The sequence below is a fragment of the Xiphias gladius genome, chromosome 22, assembly GCF_016859285.1.
Source record: "Xiphias gladius isolate SHS-SW01 ecotype Sanya breed wild chromosome 22, ASM1685928v1, whole genome shotgun sequence".
Taxonomy (NCBI): Eukaryota; Metazoa; Chordata; class Actinopteri; order Istiophoriformes; family Xiphiidae; genus Xiphias; species Xiphias gladius.
The window spans coordinates 28,937,074-28,951,720 of NC_053421.1; the positions used below are offsets into that span (position 1 = coordinate 28,937,074).

General features: G+C 44.7%; 1 protein-coding gene across 5 annotated transcripts in view; it reads left to right on the forward strand.

Moving 5' to 3' along the window:
- Positions 1 to 1,862: 1,862 nt before the first annotated feature.
- The window catches only part of LOC120784705 (DENN domain-containing protein 4B-like), a 59,356-nt gene continuing 46,571 nt past the window's right edge, over positions 1,863 to 14,647 (forward strand). For 3 of the 5 annotated variants that reach the window (XM_040118715.1, XM_040118718.1, XM_040118717.1), the window contains exon 1: positions 1,863 to 1,988. The gene's annotated coding sequence lies outside the window, so the exon portion shown is untranslated. Of the gene's footprint in view, positions 1,989 to 2,022; positions 2,075 to 14,082; positions 14,267 to 14,647 lie in introns of those variants that run through there. The other 2 variants (XM_040118719.1, XM_040118716.1) reach the window with 2 other exon arrangements.

Sequence of the window (14,647 nt, forward strand, 5' to 3'; positions counted from 1 at the left end):
AAAAAAAACAGCGAAAAACACATCCTAGGGTGACATCTTCAAATCTTTTGTTCGACCGTCATCAAAATAGATCGACCGAAGGATCAGTCAGTCGATCGATCGACTGACCGATCAACTGACCGATCGACTCACGGCTCATCGCTGCAGCTCTACATGAAACCTGATTAAATCTGATTTCATCGACTAAAGGGACCCGGATCTTTCCGTACAGCAGGAGCCAGATGAGGAGGACCTCCGATGGGATCTCGTGTGTCTCGGTTTTGGGATCAGTCCGGATCCTGGATTTGTTGCGGACCCAGGGCCACTGTTTGTCCATCACAGCGCCCCCTTCCTGTCATGACCAAGGCTTCCGCGAAACACGACAGACCCTCTGGGCTCTACGTCGCCTGTTCAAAGGGCTGTGGATTCTGGTCCAGGTCTCGACTTTAGACCAGAGCAGACCACAGCGTCTCAGCGGCAGGTTCGACTACCCATTGATCCCGGAGGACACAGCTGATCAAACGTATTGATCACCGCGTTGAAATAACATCTAGACCTTTAATGTACAGAAGCAAACTTTACAAAAAAATGTAATAAAATGGATGAAATAAAGAAAACCCGTAAATAAAATGTCAAATTTAGTCTTTTCCTTTTTAAATGCTAAAGATTTTTACACAGAGTTTGGTCGGTGGCTTTTCAACAGTTTCCTACCGGAGTCTGGTTCTTCTGAAAGAGTCCGGACTCATTTCAATTGATCGTTTATGACATTTGTTGAACTTTTACTTATGTAACGTGTTAAATCCAGAACTTGTCCCTTTGATGTATTTATATGTTTTTTACTTCCTAGTGTGTGTGTGTGTGTGTGTGTATCGATGTTTTCATCAGTCCCCTTTACTTACAATTTTCACTGTTCTCTGGATTTCTTTCTTTCTCATGTGTTTATTTTATTTTTTCTTTCTGGGGGCCATGGCTGGATTAACCTCCCAGGTGCCCCCCAGGACGAAAATCTACTTGGGCTGTGGGTAAAAAACCAGGCGCTTTCTTACTAATCTTTGTCATTTTATAGACTAAACAATCAATGAATTACTAAAGAAAGTAGCTGCCGATTGCAGCCTGATGGAATAATATGATCTTATCCCTGATGTTTGACAAACAGGGAAAAAAAGAAAAAGAAAAAAAGGAGCAGCCTGATAAAACACAACCTTACAACACGTGAGCGAAAACAACGAGGCCACGAAACCAGACCCCAACGATGGAGATGTTCTCTCCACTGGTGCAAATATCCGACTAATCTGCCACTGTAGTTTATTAGATGGTGTTGATGATGTGAAGAGGATGAAGGAGACTCCACCGACACCGTCTCGATTGCATATAAAGGTTTATAACGAAGAAGCGCAGCGTCGAGTCCAGCACCCGCAGGTCTGCTCGTGAGAGGGTGCGAAGCCCATGAACCGCTGGAAACCGGCCTCGGTCACCGACTCTTAAATAGGGCAGTTGTTTTCCTGAAAACTGTCACTAACATATGGCTTTACATCCAAAGCATTTCCTCCTATTCAAACTGCAAGGTGCCCTCTGAGGACATTTGACCTAGGGCCTTCAGCTCTACATATATAAACATACACCTCACCCCGAATCAAATTAAGCAGAACAAAACAAAAACGATTCGGAGAAAAAAACCTGGCGCCTTCGGAGCAGCTGCCCACGTTGTTCATCCACTTAAAGGTCAAAAGGAGATTTATGAAGAAACAGGCATTCAATGGCAGGTAAAGTTGTGCGGTGAAAATGACATTTTAACGGATGAACAAAGCAGCTACTGCACTCAGGAAGTTGACTTCTCGGCGGGGCTTTTATTTTCGAAGGCCCTGAGCGGAAGCTGTGGGCGTCGTTCTTCCTGTGGCTTGACGCCGCTGCCGCAGCTCCTCAGAGCAAACATGGACGTCACATGTGAGAGAATGACCTAAACATGGTCCCTCCAGTCCTCTGTGGGAAAAACCGGCAGACGCACCAAGGTACGGGACCAGCTACTACACGCGTACCGCGTTCATCTGTCGTTTAAACCGACCCGGTAACGGTCACGTCTGAGAGTAGCCGCCTGGTGAGCTAGCTAACACGGAGAGAGAGAGGGGGGGGGGTTCGCAGCAGACGTACCGTTTAACGGGAACCTCGGGGCGCCCATTATCGGACACACCTCCGTCCCGAGCGCTCCTCTCGTTCCCCCCCCCCCCCCTCGAAACGCTTTACCGTCAGACCCGCAGCGCGAGAGACGACGGGCCCGCCGTGTTTCTACCCGGTTTTCAATCCGCGCGTCGGTGTCGTTAACGTCGTCCGGCCGCCGACTCGCACTTGTTTTCGAACGCGACGTGAACGTCTCCTCTGCGTGTGTCGCGACAGTTGGTTCCCGGTTTGAGTCGTAATAGAAAGAACAAAAGAAAAGAAGAATAAACAGATAAATTAAAAAAGAAGCTCAAAACCGGACCGGCCCCGAGTGTCGGCAGGTGCGTCCGATAATGGAACTCGCCGTCCCTGACTCTCGGGGTTACATTGCGTTGCAGCTGCGGCGACCATCGTCGGTCACACGACAAACTGACGCAGGAGACGTGGACACACGGCCTGCTCGGACAGTTTTCACCGGAGGTTTATTTCTGTGAGAGTCGCAGGCGCGAAGGTTTTTTGGCTTTCTTTGTTTACTGTTTTTTTTGGGGGGAAATAAGCGGAAACAACGCCAGCGCAGCCGATGTCCGATAATGGAACCCGGTGCGTTGATGGTGGTGGAGGTTTAACTCCGGCAGCTGCTCAGGCCTGTTTGTTGCAGTGCAGTTTTCTCCATCGGCTCCAGAGGATTCCTGCAGACTGTGTGGAGGTTACAGCAGGAGCTGTCTGTCTGCCTGCCTGCCTGTTTGCCTGTCTGCCTGCCCGTCTGCCTGCCTGTCTGCATGCCCATCTCCCCGTCTGCCTGCCTGTCCGCCTGCCTGCCTGCCTGTCTGCATGCCTGTCTGCCTGTCCATCTGCCTGCCTGTCTGCATGCCCATCTCCCCGTCTGCCTGTCCATCTGCCTGCCTGCCTGCCTGTCTGCATGCCCATCTCCCCGTCTGCCTGCCTGTCTGCCTGTCCGTCTGCCTGCCTGTCTGCATGCCCATCTCCCCGTCTGCCCGCCTGCCTGCCTGGCTGTCTACAGTTATCTGACTGCTGCTTTCTGCTGTGTTCATGAAACACCAACGCCATCATCTCATGGCCTGACTGGGAACCAGGTTTTCAGGGCTCAGTTCGAGGTTTAATAGCGTTGACAAAACCTGAAACCAAAAAACTAAAAGCCCCTTTTTTCCAAGCTCGACATAAACAGAAATTAAAATCAGCCCACGTGGAAACTGAGTGAAATACAGTGAAGATGGTCAGAGGCCAAGTAAACGTTGAATTTGCCGGACTTTGTTTCATAATTTGATTCAGGAGCTTCTACTCCTGGAAATCAGCGTGAGAGCGGAGAAGATGTTGGATGTGAATCGTCTGAACATTTCGGATTTACGACTGACGTCAAACTCGGCGTAATCGTTCGTCCCGAAGGATCGGACATCGGTCACGCGACGCGATCTTTGCATACGGAGCAAAAAAAAGTCTCGTAGCGACGGTGACGACTGTCGCAACTTTCTGCTTTCTTGATGCTTTTGTTTTGCCCCCCGGCTGTTGCTGCTCACTGCCGGCTACACCCACGATGACCCCGGCTACACCCCCAGTCAGCGTCGCTCGGAGGTGGTTCACTCTGACCCGAGGACAGATTTACGATTTGAGATAATAAACGAGATAAGTTTGGGATTATTGGTACAAGGACATCACGGTTAACGCCAGTTTGAGTCATAGAAAATAGTTTCTATTTAAATCCTGATGCTGGAAATAAAAACAGCACCTAACCCCCCCAAACAAAATCAAAACGTGGCCTCTTCTGTTGTGTTATGCGTCTGTGACGGTTCGTAAAGCTCCGTTTTAGCGAGTGGAATTGGTTTCGTGTGAAGATGTAACAGCCGGTGACTGTGCAGCCCTTTAAGCCTCTGGTTTATTGACCTGTTTCTTGTTTGTTTTTTGTTCTTTTTTGTTTTATCAGCTGTCACTGGGAAAAATTCGTGAAATCTCATCTCGATCTCATTTGTTTCACTTGGCTGCTTGTAATTACGGTCTTGAATGAATCTATGTGAACGTTGCCGTGAACCCGAACACACAAGTCTGCTAAAGGCTTTTCAGTTTTCTAGGTTTTATATCCCAAACCTTCTGACACAACCTCCGTCTCCTAGAAATTACGTTTCTTTAAAACTAAACTGCAACAGCAAATACGTTTTTCAAGAGAAGTCGTAGCGACCAGCTTTTAACACAACGAGGAAATGTTGTTTATTCATTTGGGAATTTGCAAATACGTTGACGCTGAACGTCTCAGTAAATGTGTTTGTTTTCCACCAAAATATCTGATCTCACAGTTCAACATCCACTTGTAGTGACTCCGTTATTATTAAACTGTTTAATGGTTCTGTTTAGACTCTCTCAGCACCGGGTTCAGGTTTTGGGAAAGATCCTGGTCTGGTCTCGCAGTGACTTCAGACACAACGTGTTTGTTTACACTGAACCAAAACCGCCGTCTTTCCAGAACCTTCACCCAAGAGCTGTGGGTGTCTAAGCCACAGACGGGACTCTGGATGTGAAACCGGTCTCTGGTTTGTGCGGCCACCATCCAACCCAACCTCTTCCTGGTGACTCCACAGCTTCATTCATTCGGGGAAACAAAAACGTTGCCTCTGAACACGATGCATCCAGAGATTGTGTTTCCTACAAAACGTATTCGCTGTCGCAGTTGAGTTGTACGGAAGCGTCATTTGTCGGAGACGGGGTCGGGGGGCGGCTGACCACTGTCGACTGTGACTGTAATGACGGGTTCGATGCTCAAGCTGTCGGAACCGATTCGCTCCCCAGCCTGTTAAAGGGTTGCTGTTTTTGGAGTTGTCGTCGTCGTGGTCTGGTTGTGTTCAGTCAGCCGCCACTGCTGCGGCGAGTCGAAGTGTCCGTGACAGTTTTCCTCCCTCTGAAAGACGGTGAAAACCCAGTTTATGTGCAGCTGTTTCCAGCGTGTTGCACGGGACCGGTGCAGCCGTTCAGGTTGTGATGCCGATGTTTGTGCCGAGGCTGCAGCCGACAGTTGTTTTATTTGATACTGTATTACATCAGTTGATGGGCCTGTTTATTTCCTGGATGAACGGTTCAGTCTGTACAGTGGTGAACGAAGCCCATCGTAACCTGCCCCACCGCGATGTCCTCGAACTCCTTGTTTTCCTGAACCAAAACCAAAAAAAAGTCAGTCAGTGTCATATACGGAAAAACCAAGCAGCAGATCATCTTATTCGAGAAGCTAGAACCAGCAAACCAGCAAATAATTAACGTTTGGCTTGAAAAGTGATGTAAACGATTTATCACTTAAATAAAATAGCCACTGATTCATTTTCTTTTGATCCATCAAATGACAAATCGTTGCAGCTCTAATTTTGTCCAGTTTCTTTTTTTTTTTCTTTTTTAAACTTAGATTTGTTTGGATGTAATGTGACAGTTTGAGTCAACATACTACTGTCTGCATCTATCACAGAGCTGCTGGATGTGTTTTTCCATAGGAACCAACACGAGTTTTAAAAGGGCGAGTTAAACATGAATATATATTATTATTATTTTTTATTTCAGTAGTTCTAAAGAAAGAACTGAATGTGATTTTTTTTTTTTTTTTTTAAATATGTATATATATTGTTATTAAAAACAGGAATTATTTTCTCACAAAAACTAATTTGCTGAAAAACCTGAAATATCACAACTGGAAAACTGAGCTCAGATTTAAATATCAGCCTTCGCCTGCTGATTCTGTGGAGTTGTGCAACTGATTATACAATAAAAAATAGGCGTTAACTTTATTTATAACGTGTTTTACGGAATAAAAGACAGAATCAAAAGATAATTGGGCAGCGACGTAAAACAAAGTGTAGGTTTCGAGGAAAAAGAGACAGAATCTGCGAAGAGCCAGACGTTTCCCCTCGCGTCCTCCATCCTCAGCCGTGGCCTCCGCGGCGACGCGTTGCCTCTGTGAATTATGGGCCTTCGGTTTATTTTCCTCCGGAGGCCTTTTAGCAGCCGGAGGAGCTGACTGATTCGCTCACAGCGTTTAACACATCAGACACCTCTGGGAGTATTCAACCAACAACAACAACAACACGCCTCTCATTCCCTTCGCTTGAAGGACGAATCAGAGCTCGATGTAACGAGGCGGCGCTTTAACGTGCCGCCGCTGTTGTCTTCATACATACACTGTCTTAATATCCTCAGATATCGCAGATGAAACATGTTAACGTAATGATTATTTTAAGTGCGTTTTAGTCTCTAAAAGCTGAGACAAGAGTGAAGAAACGTCCATCGCAAGTTCTCAAAACGTTTTCAGATGTTCAGGTTGTTATGACATAAACCAGAGAAATGCAGGAAACTTTCAACATAACTTTCAACATAAACTTTTCAACCTGAGAACGTTGGAAATTTCTGTTTCGTAATGAAGTTAAATGGTTACTCCAGCATCAAATGTATTCATTTTTTGTCGATCAACTAATCAATGAATCGATATGTTGTTTCAGCACTGGTCCAGACGATATTCTTAATGAACTAAGATGGACACTTTGTTCCCTTAGAAACAGGCAGATTTTTTTTGTTTGTCTTTATTTAGATTAGTTTTAGATTTTGTTTTTTACCACTAGTTTTTAAATTTAAAATCAGTTTAGGATTCTTAAAATTTAAGCAGCCCTGACAAAATAAATAGATCATTTCCACGTCATTTCAGGACATCAAGTGCAGGCAATAGTGTCGGTTTTTGAAGAGTTTAACTTGCATTTCTTACGCAGCAGCAAATAGAAAAATGATTTTATTTTCTTACTCCAGTGACTTGGCAATGCACTTCCATTACATCTGAAGAGTTGTGAGAGAAGTATTAAACAAATAACGGTTTATATCGACGCAACGAAGGTTCAGATATCCCGACTTTTCACCTGGATCGAGTCTTTCATTAAAGCCTGGTAAGGAGCCATGTCTGTGGAACTCCACAGCAGTTTGTGACGCAGGCTCTCTGTGAGAAATCTGTCCTCGCAGCAGCTCAGATGTCCAGTCAACTATGTGAAACACCCCCCTGCTGCCCTCCGAGTCCTGCGGCGAACGGTGGAAACGACTGGTTTTTAATCTGAGACATCCTCGGCGTGTGTCGTGGCGGTGTAGCGTTTGGTGTGTTTGGATTTGGGACAGAAACGTGTTGCCGCAGGGTTCTTTCCACTTCCAGTCCTACTTTCGCTCCGCCGCTAAATATAAAATCTGCTGCTCTGTGGCTGTATGATCTTAAGCAAAGGGAGATGAAGAGACTGGATTCAGCTCTGTTTTTACATTCGGATTTTCACCGAGGCAAAGTCTGTCTAAACAGGTCTCGCTGAAGTCATGCGACTTCGTTCAGGAGCTCCGGTGTATTTGATCGTTTCCATCTGAATGCAAAGTGTTGACACGTCGAACTCTCCGTCTACCGTTCAGAGCGAAGTTACAGCAGCTGTAAATGTATTGACAGACACCGACGCTCAGGGCAAATCGTCTCACACGCACACACACTGCAGGCGAACGCTGTGAAACATGTTTGTGTTGGCAGGCATCAGGGTACCTGAGATAAAGCCGTCGGGACGTGTTGCCTCTTGTAAGGAATTTGTCGCTGCAGAGTGAAGGCTCGGTGCAGGAGGACTGTACTGTACTGTGATATGAGAGCTCAGAGACTCTCCAGGGTCCCTGAGGGACAAGTTTAGTTTAGAGAGGGAACAAGAAACCGTTTGGCTCATTTCAGACGTGCAACTCATTAACTAAGCCTGATGGCACCTTAGCAGGGCGGTCTCATGTCTGAATAAGCATCCAAGTCACGTTAAAGTCACAAAGGAAAGCTTCCCGTGTTGGACTAAGTAACGGTTCCACGCGGTCTGAACCGAACGCCATCAGATTAATTAAAATCTGCCACTTCCTGCACAAAGAAAACCACCGCGTAAAACTGTGAAGAGCCAACTCTAGGCCGCCGCCGAGATTCTCTATTCTTCTAACTTAAAAGATCCTCCGAGTCATCATTTTTAACAGATAGAGGTTAAAACAGCAGTGTCACATATTCCATGGATAAAACGAGCTCTCCTCTCACGACAACACGAGAAAGCAAAGTTCTCAAAACGTGAAATGTTGTCTGAACACACGCAGCCGTACAATAACTTCAGCTGAATAAAGTGCTTTTAACTTGCTAAATTTTCTCTTAAATCAGGACGCGTCTGAACAGGATTACAAACCTGACCAGACATTCATTGTCAACATCCGGTGCCACTGACGCATTTGAGCGTTGAGGTTCGATACGCAGCCCTGTCTACACAGGACGGTTACTCGGCTGAGTGGCGTGCATCCCAACTGAGATCTGCTTCGTTCGAAAACATTTACAGACATGAATTCTCATGATGTGAGGAGTCAGACCTTATTTCTCTGAAAATGTAAGAAGTTTTGTCGTTCCCCGAAAAGTATCTACAGTTCGGCGTTTTGAAATGAAGTCCTAATTTCTACTGTAAATCATGCAGATGTTTAAGACAAAGGCAAATGCAGTCTAACACAACCATCCATCCGTCCGTTTTCTGCACCAGATGATCCAGTTCTGGGTCACGGGGGGCGGCAGCGTGTCCCAGCATGCACTGGATCCGAGGCAGCACAGACAGACAAACAGATTTCCAGTTCAGCTGCCCTGCGCCTCTCCGTTCTGGCGGAGGAAATGCAGAGAGACACCAACATCGCCAGTTAAATCAGCAGCCTCTGCTGCGGACTCGCTCGTCTACATTCCTGCCGCGCTGCCTTCACCGTCTGCCGTCCGAGCGCAGCCGCACGTGTGCCTCTCGTTTTCAGGACATTGCGTAACATCCTGGATGGACTCGCGTGCTAAGTTATCCATTTGGACGACGGGGCTCCTCCAGGTTCATAACTCTCTGGGGACGTCAGCACACCCTTTTAAAAATTTCAAGTATTTTACGTCATGAACGTTTCCTGAAGGGTGTGCGCGCACAGTTATGCATCTGTATTTTCAGTTTCTATCACCTTGGTAGAAGAGAGAAGCCTTTTTTTTCACAGCGGTTTGTTTTCTGGATGAGTGTAAATAATCCCGTCTCCAGGATAAGTCTGGCTTTCTCCTATATTTTTTATTGTGCAGATCCAAAGTGACAGCGTGTTAGTCCGTCTCTCGGCACCTTCCCTCCTCCGTCTGAGGCTCTCAGCGCCGAGCCCATCGGCTCCCACCGGAGACGTAAATCTTTTAAAACACCACCTTGAAGACGTCGCCTTGGTCTCGCCCTTGTTGTCACTCGTTGTGTTGCTGTGACCTCTGACCCCTGACCTGTGTACTGTCAGTCGCTCGTGCTGTTGTTGATGTAGTAATCTAAGTTCGCTCTGTTGTTGACCTTGTTGTTTTTCACTCTGCATGAGATCATCTGCAGAATGACTTGAATGTGAAAGTCCCGCGTGTGTGTGTGTGTGTGTGTGTGTGATCGTGTGTGCGTGTGCGTGTGCGTGTGCTCGCGCTCAGCAGCCCTCGGTCATGTTGGCTTGTAGCCGGCCTTTACCCTCAGACACCATCTGTGAGAGAATATTTCTTCGGCTCTGCCAAGCTCGCTCACATACAGCTCCTCCTCCATTTCTGCAATATTATGTTGGAATTAGAGCCCAGGCGATCGGTAAATGAATCGATGAATTGATTGGAAGATAAATAATTTTTCTATTTTATTAATGAACTAGTCATTTCTGTCCATATTTTAAGCGAAACATTTTCTGAATCCTTCTTCTCCAGTGTGGGGGTTTGCCACTTTTCCCAGGCTTTCGTTGAAGTAAACTGAACATCTGGGTTTTGGACTATTGGTCAAATAGAAAAAGCTGTTTGAAGACATCACTCTTGGCTCTGGGGAATTATGTTCATGTTTCACTATTTTCTGATGTTTTACGGACCAAACAACCAGTTGATCATGTAAAAACTAATCAGCATAATGAGTCAATAATGAAAATAATCATTAGTTGTAAGATTTAGTGTTGTACTCTTCCTGCTTACTTCGCACAATACACACTCCCATTTAAATGGCATTCGTGTTATTTGAAAGCTAATCAATTAGTTCAATTTTGTATGATTTTCCCTGGATTATTGCTCATTTGTTTTTGGCTGATTTTCATACAGATCTTTTGTTCTTATCTATCAACTGCGTTCGGTATCAAAACAACAATAGTGACCTTGGGGGTCATTTTTGGGATTTGAGGAGGCAAAATCAGGGAATAGAGTAGAATTTACTATCACTCTCTCCATATGCAGCATTCAGCTTACAGGGGAAAGCAGTTGCATTTCCTCAGTTCTACTGTTTACACAATAAGAAAAAATACAGAAAAGTGCAATGAATGAACAGTGCCTCTGCACCTGTAGTGATGCGCCTTGTGTCATTAAAAGATTAAAATTTCTAATAAGTGAAAATATGCACAAACAAGTACTAATAATCCGTGCTACGATAATAATATAAAAATAGAATAAATATAACTATATTCCTGGATTTACCTTTGAAAAAGCAAACAAATAATATTTCTGAGTTAGACTGACAGATAACATCATCCCTCCATGTTGACTGTTGCTGCGTGTGGTTGTTTTAATGCTCTTCTTAACTTACTGAGTCACACCCAACATTTTAGCTTCATCCAGCAGCCTGTTTACAAAAGAAAGTCCCAGATGCTCTGCAGTCAGTGTTTCTCCCTTTTCCTCATGACACATTTTTCCATGTTTGAGGCAGATGCAGCAGAAGTTAATGCATTAATCATCTGACCTGTTTGTCTGTGTGGGTGTTGTCTTAACGTAGCGTTGAACGTTCAGCCGTGAGTTCTGACGATCGCTAGATTCCTGTCAAAGCTGACAGAAAAGTTTTAGAGCTAGCACGTGTGACAGCGTGTTATTAGAGCTGCAACAATTAGTGAATCCACAGAAATTAAGTAAGAAAGCATTTTAATGATCGCTTCCGTCCTTTTTCAAGAAAAAATTGTTCCTTTTTACTTTTCTTGCTCGTACATCACTGTCAGTTTAATACTTTGGGGTTTTGGACTGTTGGTTGGACAAAATAAGACATTTCAGGACATAACCTGGGACTTGGAGGATGTTGTAATGGGTGTTTGTCACCATTTTTTACTATTTTATTGACCAAAGGATTAATTGATTAATTGTGAAAGTAATTGACAGAGTAATCGATAATAATCAACCAATTATATATTTAAAAAATCATTAGCCGATGTCACTCATACGTGAAAACTTGTCTGTTTCCGTCCACTGGCTCCTGTAGATAATGAACAGTCTTGTGTGTAATTTCCCTCCCTGCTTTCATTCATCGTTTTCATCCTCTCCTCTGTTCTCTCTCTGTTCTTACTGCTGATGTCGCAAACCTCCACCGGCCACCTTGACCTGCGTCCACACACACACACACACACACACACACACACACACACACGCATATGAGGTGCTGAGATCCCGTTTCAGGATGTCCATTGAAACCCCTCTGCAGCAGTCTGTAGCCATCTCTGTGTCTCCGTCATGTTTCCTCTGTCCTCCATCTCTGCATCGATGCAGCACATGTACTGTAGTACATTAGGGCTGTAAACTAACAGTTATTTTACTTATTGATTAATCTGCGGGATATTTCTTCGATCAATCATTTTGTTTATAAAATGCCAGAAAATAGTGGGAAAAAAAGCCCTTGATAATTTCCCACAGACCGAGGTGACGTCTTCAGATAGACCAACGGTCTAAAATCCAAAGATACTCAATTTACTATCGTATGTAACAGAGAAGCATCATATTTAAGAAGCTAGAATCAAAGTATATTGGATACTTTTGCTTTAAAAAATGACTAAAACGATTTTTCAAACATCACAATAGTTGCCATTTAATATTCTGTCGACTAAACGTTGCAGCTCTGTGGTGTATGACTATTACATTTTTGGCTGGACCGCAAGAGCGGGGCCAGCCCCGGACTGATGAAGTTACGCCATTGTTTCAGTCTATGAATTGTCAAAAGGTCAAAAAACTGTTAAAAACATCCATCACAGATCAAAACTTCAACAGTTTCGACATGTGAATAATTTATGGTTTGTACGAGACTGTGATGACGTTAAACTAAATGTTGAGCAATCGTTGGTCGGACAAAACTTCTAAAGGAAATTGTGATGACATTTTATTGACCCAACGATTTACACGATTGATTGTCAAAATTCGACAGATTATTATTGATCCACAAAGAAATAATCTGTAGTTGCAGGCCCGAATATACCCAACAGCACAAGCGTTGAGTATAAAATGGCGTAGACCTGTTGCCATCCTCCTGCCCACACTAAACTCTGTGTGTTTGTGTTTGTTTGTTCCTCTGGTTGTTGTTTGTGTCATGATCGTGGCGTCATCACATGTGAATTAATTTTGGAAACCGGCTGTGTGTCCTCCCGGTCCTCCTGATGCTGTTGTTCATAAAGTGAGCCGGCGCTCTCTGGACGCCCTAAATTTAGACTCCAGATATTTAAATCTCCTCCAGGAGCCTGCGGCCTTTTCAGCTCCTCCACTTTCAGCTCTGCTTTCTGTGTCTCTCTGTAATAATCTGGTTTGGCTGCAGACGAGTCCTCCCTTTAAAACCTGAATGATAATTACTGTTTACTGCCGAGACAGTTAGTGTGTTGCCGTCGGAAATGTTTGGTTCCCAGAAGTTGGGTCTGAGTTTAGAGAACAGCAGGGAGCTTCACAAACTGTCCCCAGTGGCCTGTGGTTTCTGAGGAAGCTTTAAATAGCCTAACCTGGTGTTAGCATTCCTAAGACGGCCTGCACCGAGGACTCCCGGGTCCTCCTGACGTTACCCGAGTACAGTTTTCTCAGTTCAGGACAAAAGAGTGGGAGGTGCAGCCTCCACCGTCATGATCTGAAGGTGCTTTTACTGGGACGGCTGGAAATTAAAATGTTTTGGGAGGGGGTGAATCTAGTTTGACTTTTGCCTTCTATCCAGGAGACCACTGCTTTGACCATCAACTACATGCAAGCGACCAATGTGCGTTCCATCGTTCGGTAACGTGAATGTAGGGCCGAGCGTTACGGCCAAAAAAATAAATCTAGATTTTGATTATTTATTGTCTTGAGATTGGGAACGATGCTGAAAGCAGCAAGACTGAACTGAAAAATGATTGAAAAGGCATCTTTTTAGGGCCACGTGGGCAAAAAAGACTGTCATTGTTATGCGTGTTCAAACTGTCAGTACCAGGTGTACTGAGCTAAGTACAGCACAGACATCCAGTTTAAATTATATGCTGTACCTGCACTACCATCAGCGGACATGAAATGCATCACCATGGGCTTTTTCCATCACAGCTAGTTTTGTAGTTCGGGGAATTTGAGACAAGACTTGACCCCACCCGAGGGTACGCTAACGGTGTTGACTTGGTGGAGCCACGAATGTCATCGGCTCCAGTATTTGGGAGTCTGAAAAAACTGTCTCAAGTCTTTTCAGCTTTTACTTTTGCTCTATGACGTTATCCCTAAATTTCCAAAAGGAAGTATGTGAGTTACTGACTGTTTGACTAGCTACCTAAGGTTTCTGGGTAACATTGGCTTCTGATAGTCGGAAGTGTCAAGTATTGTATGTCACTCGTTCATGTTATTACAGCCGTGTTTTTGACTACATTGTCATTCATTATCAGGAGGGTGGCTGTCCACGGTTGGAGTCATAGTTGTAACAGTAGGAGCTATATTTGTTGATTAAATCCATTAATGAACACTATTTGCTCGCAACTACCGTGTTATAAAGTTCTATTACTGCTAATAAAATGCTAAATTTACGGGGTCAACGCAAAGTGTTACCGTGGTCAGCTGGACACTGTGGAGACGCACGGTAGACAGAGGTGTGGACGGCGATGTGTGTTGCCCGTTGGCGTGTGTTCGGCTCACCCAAGACGCACGGCAGTGCCAGGTCTGAACAGGGTCAGGGGAAAACCTGGGTCCGGACTGAGAAAGTGGGAGGACTGAATCTTGTAGTGAAATTCAGAGACTCTCAGGGCCGAGGAAATCAGTGTCAATAAAATGAATCCATTGACATGAGTTTTTGGATGAAGTCTTTTCTGTCGAATCCATCCGCAGTGGAATTCCCCGTAGACTTCTTGTTTTGGGATTGAAATTGAAGCCAACAGAAGACACGCAGTGGGTTTCCTGTGTGTTGTAGTCATAGTAATGCTTCATTAAACAACATCACGAGTGTTGAGAGATAACGAAACTAAGAGACGTCAGCTGGAGAAGGAAGTTTTTCAAACAAAGAGGTTTTTGCCTTCTGAAGTGAGTTTGGTGATGAAATTAGCCAGATTTTCCCTCATTTCTTGACCTGCAGTTTCCAGGAATTTGTCACAAAGGCTTTGAAATATTTCTCAGTTAAACAAAAGTAATATTAGTCATGAATCATGACTAATTTCACAAGTTTTATTCCCCTGTGGGTGTTACACCCACAAACTTGGCTTCCACACCTTCCCTTGCTTTCAAAAACAGTTCTGTATCCTGTTTCTTTTACAGCATTTTTGTCTCGACAGA